The 12,266-nt window shown below is 37.4% G+C and overlaps 1 long non-coding RNA gene across 5 annotated transcripts in view; it reads left to right on the forward strand.

The window, feature by feature from the left end:
• Positions 1 to 1,473, forward strand: part of LOC112547391 (uncharacterized) — a 34,628-nt gene extending 33,155 nt beyond the window's left edge. For all 5 annotated transcript variants that reach the window (XR_012903184.2, XR_012903188.2, XR_003091133.3 and 2 more), the window contains one exon: positions 1,159 to 1,473. This is a non-coding gene — a long non-coding RNA (uncharacterized LOC112547391). The remainder of the gene's footprint in view (positions 1 to 1,158) is intronic.
• Positions 1,474 to 12,266: the final 10,793 nt, after the last annotated feature.

Consider the following 12,266-nt stretch of genomic DNA (forward strand, 5'->3'; position numbering starts at 1 on the left):
CCTATCTTGAGTGTGTGTGTGTACAGGGGGGAGGTGTCTCACCCACTCTGCTGGTCACTTGCCATTCACCTGCTCGTTGGTCTCTGGCACTGGCTCACCCATGTCCACTGGCTTGTGGTGGATTTGGCTCTGGGCCAAACCTAGTGATTTCAGCTCTCTGTGATTTCAGTTCTTAGCCCAAAGCACAATCCAACCACAAGAAATTCCAGCATCCACTGGACTAAATTTAAATTCTAAAAGAGACTTCTTATGGAGCCTTTCTTTAACTCGATCATTGAAACAGTGGGGAGAAACAAGTTGAGCCTGTCTTACAGCTCACACCTGGAGTGCATGCTGCCTGCTGACTCATCTCCATCCCCTGCTTAATCTATTTGGCTCTGGAAGTCAAGTCTCTGTCCATTTTACTGTACTTACACTGACAGGGTCTCTCCTTTTAACGTAGTTAAACACAGTGGCTGTGTCTAGACTGGCAAGTTTTTCCGCAAAATCATCTGCTTTTGCGGAAAAACTTGCCAGCTATCTACACTGGCCGCTTGAAATTCTGCAAAAGCACTGACGATCTCATGTAAGATTGTCAGTGCTTTTGCGGAAATACTATGCTGCTCCCATTCGGGCAAAAGTCTTTTTCCAAAAGACTTTTGCACAAAAGGGCCAGTGTAGACAGAGATTTCTTTTCCACAGAAAAGCCCGATCGCAAAAATGGTGATCGGGGCTTTTTTGCTGAAAAGCGCGTCTAGATTGGCCACGGGCACTTTTCCACAAAAAGTGCTTTTGTGGAAAAGCGTCCTGCCAATCTAGATGCTCTTTTCCGAAAATGCTTTTAACGGAAAACTTTTCTGTTAAAAGCATTTCTGAAAAATCATGCCAGTGTAGATGTAGTCAGTCTGATTTTTCTGCATTCCCACAATAACTGCAAGTATTGTTGATCATCTCTCACAATTTGTCCATTCAGTGTTAACACACAACAGCCAAATTTTTGACTGCACAACAGCCAAATCAGTTACAAGGGCCAAAACACCATTTTAACTGTTGAATATCTAACACATCTAAGCAAAACAGGCACAAACTGCATTAATATAAACACACCTCGGATTTCTTTCCCATTCCAGCAGGCTGTAATTGAAGCATTGATTCAGACCTTGCTTACATATATTTCAGCAATCTTCATGAAGCTGAGCAGCTGAAAAGAAAAGACAGCACCATATAACCAGCCATACCTGTGGACCACCAGAGATCCTCAGAAGTGAACTGCCTGAACTAAGTTACAATGTTCTGAATACGAATGATCAAGGTGGGATTCACCTAAAGACCTTTGTTTTCTTATGATGGTGTAAAAGAATATGGAACCAAAGTTGGCTGATTCTGATTTTGCGGATCTCGAAGATTTTCCCAGTGCTCCTCTGAAGTCCTATCATGAGTAAAGATTCCTTCCCTTCCTAATTCTGTAACCATGTTAATAAAATATGAAGCAGAGTTCAGTTTTTTTTAAAGGCTGAAAGAAAATATAAGATCAAAACAATAACAGTGGATGGGGCATATGTTAATGATGAATATTTGAAAGTTGCCCAATAATAAATTATAGGGCTTCATGAAGAAAAGCAAAACATAAACATGTTGAGAAATGGCTTCTAAGTGTGGTATGAAAACTGGTCGAGTAGTTTGCTGATTTTAGGCCTTCATCAAATAAAAAAGGAATAGGCTTAAATAACTAACTTTTAATGAATAGACCTGGAAGAATAATACATTGTGTGCTGAACTAAATCCTACAGTGCATCTACACTGTACCTGCTACTTGATGTAAGCAATGCGATTTGAGCTGTGCAAATTGCGTAGCTTATTTCGAGTTAACTTCAAAATAGTGTATTTTGTAATTTGGTGCTGTCTACACAGTGCCAAATTTTGAAATAACCTGCATTTCCGAAACATCTCTTACTCCTTGTGGAATGAGATTTACAGGGACGTTGGAATAGTAAGACCGTTATATTTTGAAATAATGAGCTTGCTGTTAAAATGCTGGATAGCTATTTGGGGATACCAGAGGTAGTGTACATAGTGCTGCAGTCTACACAGAGCCACAGAGACCCATTTAAGTGAATATCATAAAAAGGAATCTGCCTTTTAAAACAATAAATGCACCACAAGGTGAAAAAATGCAAAGGAAATTTCACTGGCTGCAATGTCAGTGATCAGACTAAAACATATTTCATGAAACAGCAGAGTCTCTGCTGAGTGAATATCTCTTAAAAGAATAGCTCTGTGAAAAAGATAGTTTATAATTTTTGCTCAACAAGAATTTGTATTTAATAGATTTCTACTCTAGCTTTGATCACGTTTGGAATTATGCTGCTTTTTGTTACATTTTCTCAGTTATTTTTTAAAACTTTTTTATGCTTTCTTTGAAATATATGAACGTTTTAATGTATGGATAATTTATTCAACTCCTAAATTTAAATGCCTTGTGGGCGTAATTTTCCTATTTTAGTTTACTTCTATAGCTGCCTTCTCTTTGTCTGGAATATATTATTCATTGTCTCCAAATTATAACAGGACTGATGTGTTAGAGTATAACTTCTTAAATTCATTTCAATATTTTAACTATTTGCATAACAATCTGGAGGGGTAGAAAGCTTCCCTGGCAATGTCTTTGTCTCAAAGAAATTGTCAGAAGACTTTTAATGCTTTTTAGTTGTGTTTTCAGGAAAGTGCAAAATATTTTAATATGACCGTGCGAATATGAACATGAAGCTGTTTAGGTTCCAGTACTGTGACTTTTTTGTAATTTGAAAAAGTTTGTACAAATTAGGAGTTATTGAAGATATAAAAATATAGAGACTGATCCGGAAGTCCTTAACCAGGTAAAACTCCTCATTGGTCTCCATTGGCATCAGTGGGGATTTGCTTCAGAGTATAGACGACAGTTCTGAACTCATGATTTTGATTTCACAGATTGTAATAGACCTTCAAACAGCTTAGAAGTACACCCCATTGGAGTATTTCAGTGTCTGTGATTGCCAAGTATGCAGAACTCTTTCTTCACAAAAATACTTCTCTCTTTTTCCTTTATTTATAGAGGGCAAAATTCAACCAAGTGAAGGGGGACAGTCAAAGACATCCCACACCACTTATGCAGCTCAGTGGGCTAGTGGAAAGGGAAGAGGCATGGCAGAGCAGCAGCTCACAATAGGAGGAGATGGAAGGGAACAAAGTGCATGTTGCCACTGAAGTACACAGAAGGACCTCCTGCAAGAACTCCAGACAGCCATAATGGAGTGTGCTTTTGAACGCTTATGCTTGTGAGAGCAGAGGGGCAGTAGCTTCAGTTCTAGCTCCTGAACTGGAATAGAAGCTGTGAAAGGGCTTATGGTATCTAAATATTTGCTTTTAAATGATAATATTAAATGCAAAAACAATGAGGAGTCCTGTGGCACCTTAAAAAACTAACAAATCTGGGCATAAGTTTTTGTGGATTGGAACTCACTTTGTCAAATTTATGAAACGGAAACTTCAGTTTGGCAGGTATATATACACATGCAAAAATGGATGTGTAACATTACTATGTGGAAGACCAGTACTAATGAGGACATTTCAGTCAATGTGGATCTGGCCCATTCCCAACAGTTGATGACAAGGTGTGCATACTGAAAGAGGGGAAATTACTTTTTATAGTGAGCTAGCCTGGTACATGATTTTTGAATTCTTGGGGTTGGCAGTGCTGTGGAACCTAACAAGCATAAAGCAATACATATTAAGAAGCCAATGCAACGTCTTGTCCTTAGTGAACTAGCAAAAGAAGTTCTACTTGAGAAATGTCTTAAACATGTGCCACTTGAAACCATGGGATTTGGATTACTGGGATCATGTTCCAGAAACAAGTGTGACTTCTGGTGTCACTTGGTCTTGGTGTGAATGATGGTAAGATTATGAATAGCAGTAAATCAAGCAATACATTTGAAACTGGTAGAGCTAATTCTCGAAAGAGATCATACCAAAGTCTTCCATGGATGACCGACCCCTGAACAATTTATAATTTCAATTGATCAAACCGATCAAACTGAGTGACAAATGAGAAGCACTTGGATGTGATTGTGTTCACTAGTTGATAAAGAATTCTGCATTGCAATTTGAGAGATGTGGCAGACACTCTATTCCAAATAGGAAAGGGTAGTCTATCTGAGGCATAGGAAAGACTTTGCATTACTAGTAGATCATAGAATCATAGAATTATAAAATACTAAAACTGTAAGGGGCCTCAAGAAATCATCAAGTCCAGACCCCTGTCCTCACGGCAGGACCAATCACCGTCTGATCATCCTGATAGATGTTTATCCAACCTGCTTTGAAATATCTCCAGAGATGGAGATTCCACAACCTCCCCAGGCAATTTAATCCAGTGTTTAACCACACTGACAGGAAGGTTTCCTCATTTTAGGAGGAATAAGGACTCCTCCGAAAGAGGAGGCTTTTCCCACATTTGGCCCTGTGTAGATGGGCCAAATGTTGGAAAAGCCTCTTCTGAAAAAAAGCAGAAAAAGGTATGTAAATTGCGGTTTGCAATTTGCGTATCTTTTTCTGGAAGAAGATCTCAGAGTGGACATAGCCCCAATGTCCAACCTAAACCTCCCTTGCTGCAATTTAAGCCCATTGCTTCTTGACCTATTATCAGAGGCCAAGGAGAATAATTTTTCTCCCTCCTCCTTGTAACACCCTCTTAGATACTTGAAAACTGCTATCATGCCCTCTCTCAGTTTTCTCTTTTCTAAACTAAACAGGCCCAAGTCTTTCAGTCTTCCTACACAGGTCATGTTTTCTAGACCTTTAATCTTTTTTTTCTCTCTTCTCTGGACCTTCTTCAATTTTCATATCTTTCTTGAAATATCTTACCCAGAGCAGGACACAATTCTCTAAGGCTGTGTCTAGACTACATGCCTCTGTCGGCAGAGGCATGTAGATTAGACAGATCGGCAGAGGGAAATGAAGCCGCGATTTAAATAATCGCGGCTTCATTTAAATTTAAATGGCTGCCCTGCTCTGCCAATCAGCTGTTTGTCGGCAGAGCGGGGCAGTCTAGACGTTCCCCTGTCAACAGAAAACCCTTTTGTCGTCCACCCCGTTATGCCTCGTGGGATGAGGTTTACCGGGGTGGTCGACAAAAGGGTTTTCTGTCGACAGGGGAACGTCTAGACTGCCCCGCTCTGCCGACAAACAGCTGATCGGCAGAGCGGGGCAGCCATTTAAATTTAAATGAAGCTGCAATTATTTAAATCGCGGCTTCATTTCCCTCTGCCGATCTGTCTAATCTACATGCCTCTGCCGACAGAGGCATGTAGTCTAGACACAGCCTAACTGAGGCATAATCAGTGCAGGGTTGAGCAGAAGAATGACTTCTTGTGTCTTGCTCACAACACTCCTATTAATCCATCTCAAAATCATGTTTGCTTTTTTTTTCAACAGTGTCACACTGTTGACTCATATTTAGCTTGTGGTCCGCTATGACTCCTAGATCCCTTTCTGTAGTATTCCTTCCTAGACAGTCACGTCCCATTCTGTATGTGTAAAACTGATTGTTCCTTCCTAAGTGTAGTACTTTGCATTTGTCCTTATTTAACTTCATTCTGTTTACCTCAGACCATTTCACTAGTTTATCCAGATCATTTTGAATTATGACCCTATCCTCCAAAGCAGTTGCAACCCCTCCTAGCTTGATATCATCTGCAGACTTAATAAGTGTACTCTCCATGCCAGTATTTAAATCATTGATGAAGATATTGAACAGAACCGGTCCCAAAACAGACCACTGCAGAACACCACTTTTTATGCCTTTCCAGCAAGATTGTGAACCGTTAATAACTACTCTCTGAGAATGGTTATCCAGCCAGTTATGCACCCACCTTTTAATATTCCCATCTAGGTTGTATTTCCCTAGTTTATTGATAAGAAGATCACGAGAGACCATATCAAATGCTTTACCAAACAGAAAGAAAGAAGTGGATAAGAGTAGCTATGTATTTTGAAGCTGCAACTTTTCCCTCTGTTTCATTCAGGAGCCTGTTCAAATTTATGGTGGCTGACATTTTTGCTCTCAGCATTTAAAGTTGCAACATGTTCTGTCATATTTTCTACTCCTCTGTAGCTTTGACAAGCAACATTGGCTTAGCTTGGAACTTGCCAGATTTACTCTGTAGTCAAAGGAGAACTGTCCTATAAAATCAGAAGAAGATAGGTACACAGTTCTCCATTGAAGCTGTGGGTTGTTGAACTCTTTTGGAAACCTGCAACCAGTGAAGTATTTAACTAGTATTGGAACGCCATGAAAAATCTGCATGCTTTCATTTGGATGCTTTCATGAGAACTGTTTGATGCTGATCTCTTTTCAGAATCTGACCATTCAGAAGCAAGTTTTCAAATTGGGCACCAAAGTTAGGATTCTAATTTCATATTGGAGGGCTCAGATGGGCATTTAAATGCCCAAAACAAGTTTGGGGGTCTATATAGTATTTTTTTCTATTTAGCCCTTATATAATAAATGGAGATAGATGCCAGACATAATTGTCTAAAATTGTAAATTGGCCTCTACTCCCATTATCCACCCTCCACGTCACACTCCCTAAAACACTGAAGAATGAAAGACATAATATACATAAAATCATAGAACTGTAGGGCTGGAAAGGTCCTTGAGGAGTCATCAAGTCCAGCCCCTCATATTGTGGCAAGACCAAGTAAACCTACATTATCCCTGACAGGAACTTGTTTTTAAAAGTTTTAAAAGTTTTAAAAGTCTGACTTGTTTTTAAAAAATTTTCAATGAAGAGGAATTCGTGACCTCTCTTGGCCCTGGTCTATGCTAGGGAGTTATGTCAAAATAACTCCCCTTATTTCGAAATAACAAGCAAAGCATCCAAACTATCAAGCCAGTTATTTCGAAATGAGGGGTTGGTTATTTTGAAATAATAACTCCTGTTTTCCATGAGTAATAATGCTTATTTTGAAATAGTTATTTTGAAATAGTGGTAGTGTGAATGTTCCACTGCTGCTATTTCAAAATAATTACTCCCCAGACTCATTCACAGTAATTGCTCCCAAATACTTTCTGGGGCTCTAGCTTGAGGTAATGTATCCACATTAAGAGAGCCTTCCTCAGACAAATTTTGGGGCTTCCCAGTAGTGAAAACACACTATTTTGAAATAGTTATTTCAGGAATTATTATTTGAAAATAAGTTTTGAAATAATTTCCTAGTGTGAAACCATCTACATGTTTTGTTAGTCTTTAAAGTGCTACTAGGCAATTTGTTGTTTTTTAAGTTTTTTTCTAGTGTAGACATGCTCTTGGAGGCTTGTTCCAGAGTTTAGTTATCCTTTTAATTAATTTTTTTCTAATATCTAACCTAAATCTCCATTGCTGCAGATTAAGCCCATTACTTCTTTTCCTACCTTCAGTAGACATGGAGGATGATTGCGCACCATCCTCTTTATGACAGTTCTTTACATGGTGGAAGACTTATCCAGTTCCCTCCCTCTGTCTTCTTTCCTCAAGATTAAACATGCCTATTTTTTTAAACCTATGCTCATAGGCCAGGTTTTCTAAACATTTGTCATTTTTGTTGCTCTCCTCTGCCTCTTTATGGTTTGTTCACTTTCCAAAATTGTGGTGCCCAGAACTGGCCATAATACTCTAGCTATAGCCTCACCAGTGCTGAGTAAATCAAGACATTCAAAATTGTAATAATTATGAAAGAGAATCAATATTTTTTCCTTTTGAGGATGGAAACCTTGATGAAAAACTGAGAGGAAGGGTGGTCTTACGGTTAACGCTGTGACTCAGAAGATCTGGATTCAATTCTTGTCCCTATCAGGGCCTTCTATGTGACTTTGAGAAGTCACTTAATCTGTCTGTGTTTCAGTTCCCTGCCTGTAAAATACAGATAATTATATTCCCTTTCTCCCACCCTTTGTCTGTCTTGTCAGTTTAGATTGTAAGCCCTTTGGGTCCGGGATTGTCTCATACTATGTGTTTGTACCAACACAATGGGTCCCCATCACAGCTGAGCCTCTAGGCACTTCTGTAATAAATGCAGTAAAATGCTAGAAACAAATAACCTTTCCTTTTGAAGGCATTAAACATAAATATGTTTATGCACATGTGGAATAAGGTGAGGACAGTCAAGTTCTAAAACAAGACTTGCAATGATTACTTTCATAAAAGCACAAAATAGTGATTAAGCACAATAAGTGGGAGATAGAAGTCTGTTACAAGTGAATGGAGAAATAAAAATGTCAATACAAACTACGAAAATGATATATTAGGAAGTCATCTTTGAGCTAGTATGTATGTACCACGAATCAGCTTACCTAGAGGGTGATGATTACTCTTGTCCTCTCCAAGTTATTTTTCTGACATTGTACCTATTCCTTCAAATATTGATTTATCAAATATACAAATATAACTTAGTAATAAATTGGGTGAATGAAAAACAATGTACTGTGCAGTATGAAATAGGTACAAATACTTAATGATGTGTAATGTGTATTCTGAATCCCAACATGCTATTTGATATTTTTGAAATGAACATGTCCGCTGTTATATAGAAGTTATCTGTAATTGCTGCTGGTTTGAAATGCACCAAGTCAAGATGCTGTAGTCAGATGTTGATCTGAGGTACAGAGGCAATGGGTCCAATTTCTGTTGAATATCTGTCTTATTTGGCAGTAAGTTAAGCAGTGTGAAAAACCGTGCAAATGCTCTTTTGGGTCATTATGTTATTGTGCATCATCTGCAATATATTAATGTATCTTGAGCTTGTGTACACGTCTTGTTAAATTATTTGTTTTTAACAAATCACTTTTGAAAACCTGCACTCTTTATCACAACCACTTCTTAAATCTAACATTTATCATGAAGTATTTTATTTATTGAATTTTATTTGCCATCAAGAGAGACAGACATGAATATAATGTTTAAAAAGATGTCTATTGATGTGAGAAAAATGCAAACCGTGTGGTAGAAGCTCAGTGAGTGGGAGAAATGTAAATGTTCTCTGCATTTTATCTCACATGACAGAATGCATTATGGTCAAAATAGTGTCTTCTTTGAGACACAGGTTTCTAACATCTGCATAATGCACACTTTTATGTAAGCCTTTTATTCTGCATGCAATTGTTTAGTTAAATGCCCTACAGTCTCATTTATAAGGCTCTCTTTTATAACACCACCTTGTATTAGGGCACTGTACTCTGGCTACATATAACCTAATTATAATTACCCTAACAATATATAACACCTTCTTATTACCCCCCTAATGCGATATAGGGTGCAGTACATATTGATGTCAAAAGCAAGCTATTTTCATGAGACAATTAATTGTCTTTGACTCAAGGCCTGCATATCCCACCAATTAGTACAAACAGCAGGGTGCATTTCTAGAATTCTGCGGAGTTAGCAGCTACTGCTATTATCTGGAATTTAGAGCATTTAAATAAGTTCCAGTACATGTTCCGGTTTCTTCAATTTGTTAAAATCAATAGTCACTATCTGTGCATCATTTTTGCATCAAGATAATGCACTCGGACTTTAGATTTTTTGAGCTTCTTTCTTCCTGTCAACAAAGAGATTCAGTTATAATTTTAGCCCTTCATTTCTGATGAGTTCCATTGACTACAACAGAGCAAGAGCTCAAAGTATTTTTTGTAGCAGTACAGTAGTTCAGCCAGGACACAAAATGAGAACCGTTATATGGACGAAAGGAAAAAAAATCTGATGCTCTATTATACCAATTTCAAGTGGACTGCCTTTATAGTGAATTCTTATAACCCTATATGCAAATTAAAAACCCCAGAATATTGATTATATTTTAATATGTTTGCACATTTTGTTATACTTGAAAATGTAGAGCTCAGTTGTGGCCTTCCCTACCATACCACAAATTAACTTAGATGCAATCTCACATTATGGATCTAAGCTTCACAGAGAGACACATTATTTAGAAAAATTTGAAATGTTAAACAGTGTTGACATGGTCAGTGTTAGCAGCTGGGTCACAAAGAGCTGTGTAGTAGAGACCTGATCCAAAGCCCACTGAAGTCACTTAAGACTCCTGTTCTTTCAACAGGAGTTGGATGAGGTCCTAATAAACAGAAGAGTAAGAGTATATACTTCATTCTCCTTCGTGGTGGGACTTCAGTTCAATTCAAGAGGGCTCTCCATGTCTCAAATTGCATTGTTTAAACAGAATCTTAAATGGCAGTGGCACTCCTGTGCACCAGTGTGTGACCAGTTAGTTTACAGACCCATCTCACTAAATGCTATCGAAAGATTCAGATTACTGATAGTCACCTTAGGTGGTATCACTTCCCCTCCCTACTCTTGTTCTCTTTCTCTCTGTTCCTGTGCTGTTTTTTATTTTGCTTTCTCCCTCTGCCTCATTTTAGACTTTGCTGTCCTTCATAAATTTTAGATTTATGTTTCAGGAGGAGTTCTAATTTATAGCAGACACATATGATAACAGGCCTATCTCTGAACTGATGTACAAAATTAGTTGGGTTTCTTTGTTATCAGTATGTATCATTCAATGACAACATTTATTTAAAATATTCCTGTTGCTTATTAGGGTTGATTTTCCCATCTGACCAAGGGTCTTGTAGCCCATCTTTTTTTGTAGCCCTTTAAAAAGGCCATTCTGAGCTTAAAAGACAGCCTAGTTATATAACATTGCTCCAAGCAGCTAACCAGCCATGGTGGCCATCTGGGTATAACTGAAGTCAGGAAATTCAATTAGCTTGTTCTGTGGAGCTTCTTGGGATCATTCCTACATCAATAATTCATATATGTTTAGGGAATAGAAATATAGATACTTTGTAAGGTGTGATAGACTGAAGCCATTATGTGGTGCCTCTGGCTGTAGACCCCAATATTTTACCAACAGCAGAAGTCTGGAATGTCTGCATCTCAACACCTGTAGAGCCTACTTGCTGCTGAGATGGACCCTTAAGTGTGTATTCTCCCACTGATGCATGGAGGACATAAGCTCATAACATCCATTAACATTAATGGGAGTTATCCACGTAAATCCCTTCAACATCAATGAGCGAATAGGCCCCTTTCAGTGTTAGAAATCTTTTCTACAAGGATTTCCCGGGTGTCTAGTATGGGCATATAAATGGCCATTTTATTGTATTAAATATGTATCACATCCATCATTTTAAATGCTGTGCTGTGATGAAGGTTCCTCTGTTCTGGGATCAGTTCGGAAAATATTTAAGCTTGGCAAGCTAAACAAGCCTCAGTTGAATAAGCCTAAGGGCCCCATTCGTGGTAATGTTATATACCATTTATGCTTGATTTTTACTTAAATTACTTAGAAAAAGTGTGCAGAATATTGTTTTGGAGCAAATTACAGGCTTTTAATATTCATTAATCCACCTTCTTGAATCTTAGTGGAGACTTTTCCATTATTCATCTGACGACTACTCTATGCTAAATGAAAAAGGGGAAAAAAATCTGTGGAAGTGTTTATAGCTTGAATGACTACAAATGACTGTATACTTGTTGATTAAAATATAAATAAAACTTTCTGGGATGGACAGAACATGATAATGATGATGATGATGATGAAGAAAAGAAGAAGAATTAATTAATCCTTTATCTGGCATGAACATTTCAGAAGTTGGATGCTATAACATTAATTTGATTACTTGGTGAAGGGATGCACTAATAAGCTTTGCTTATTACATTTTAAAAAATTATTTTCAAAAATAACCAAATACCAGAAGACATAACAAAAAGGGAAGAACAGTACAAAGTGACTATAACAGTAAAGCAATGACATAGATATAGATATGCTTTTTCTTTAATAGTGGTATATGCTATTTTATTGGCAGTTTATTTGCTTAATTAAAAATATCTGCACTACATGCTTATATCTGTTAAAATACAGCCAGTGAGTTGAAACAGAAACACTCACAGAAATTCTAGGGACTGATTGTTGATATATTAACCTCTTTTTTTGAACACCTTATTTGTTCACAGAATTAGTTTATTTTTATTCTGTAACCATCTTTTGCTTTTCTTGAAATTGGAATATTATATTTTAAATATTTTAAATATTGTTTGATTAGTTTTTTTACGTGAATAAGAACTAAGAGACTGAAAATATTTTAATTCAAGTATTTTCACATGGCATTTTTTTCTGAACAATAGATTTTTACAATTTAAATTTAAATTATTTTGCATACATTGTATGCAACGTTTCTGCAGTCAGATTTCACCATTGTA

This window comes from Pelodiscus sinensis, chromosome 5, assembly GCF_052426305.1.
Source record: "Pelodiscus sinensis isolate ZL-2025 chromosome 5, ASM5242630v1, whole genome shotgun sequence".
In the NCBI taxonomy this organism is placed as follows: domain Eukaryota; kingdom Metazoa; phylum Chordata; order Testudines; family Trionychidae; genus Pelodiscus; species Pelodiscus sinensis.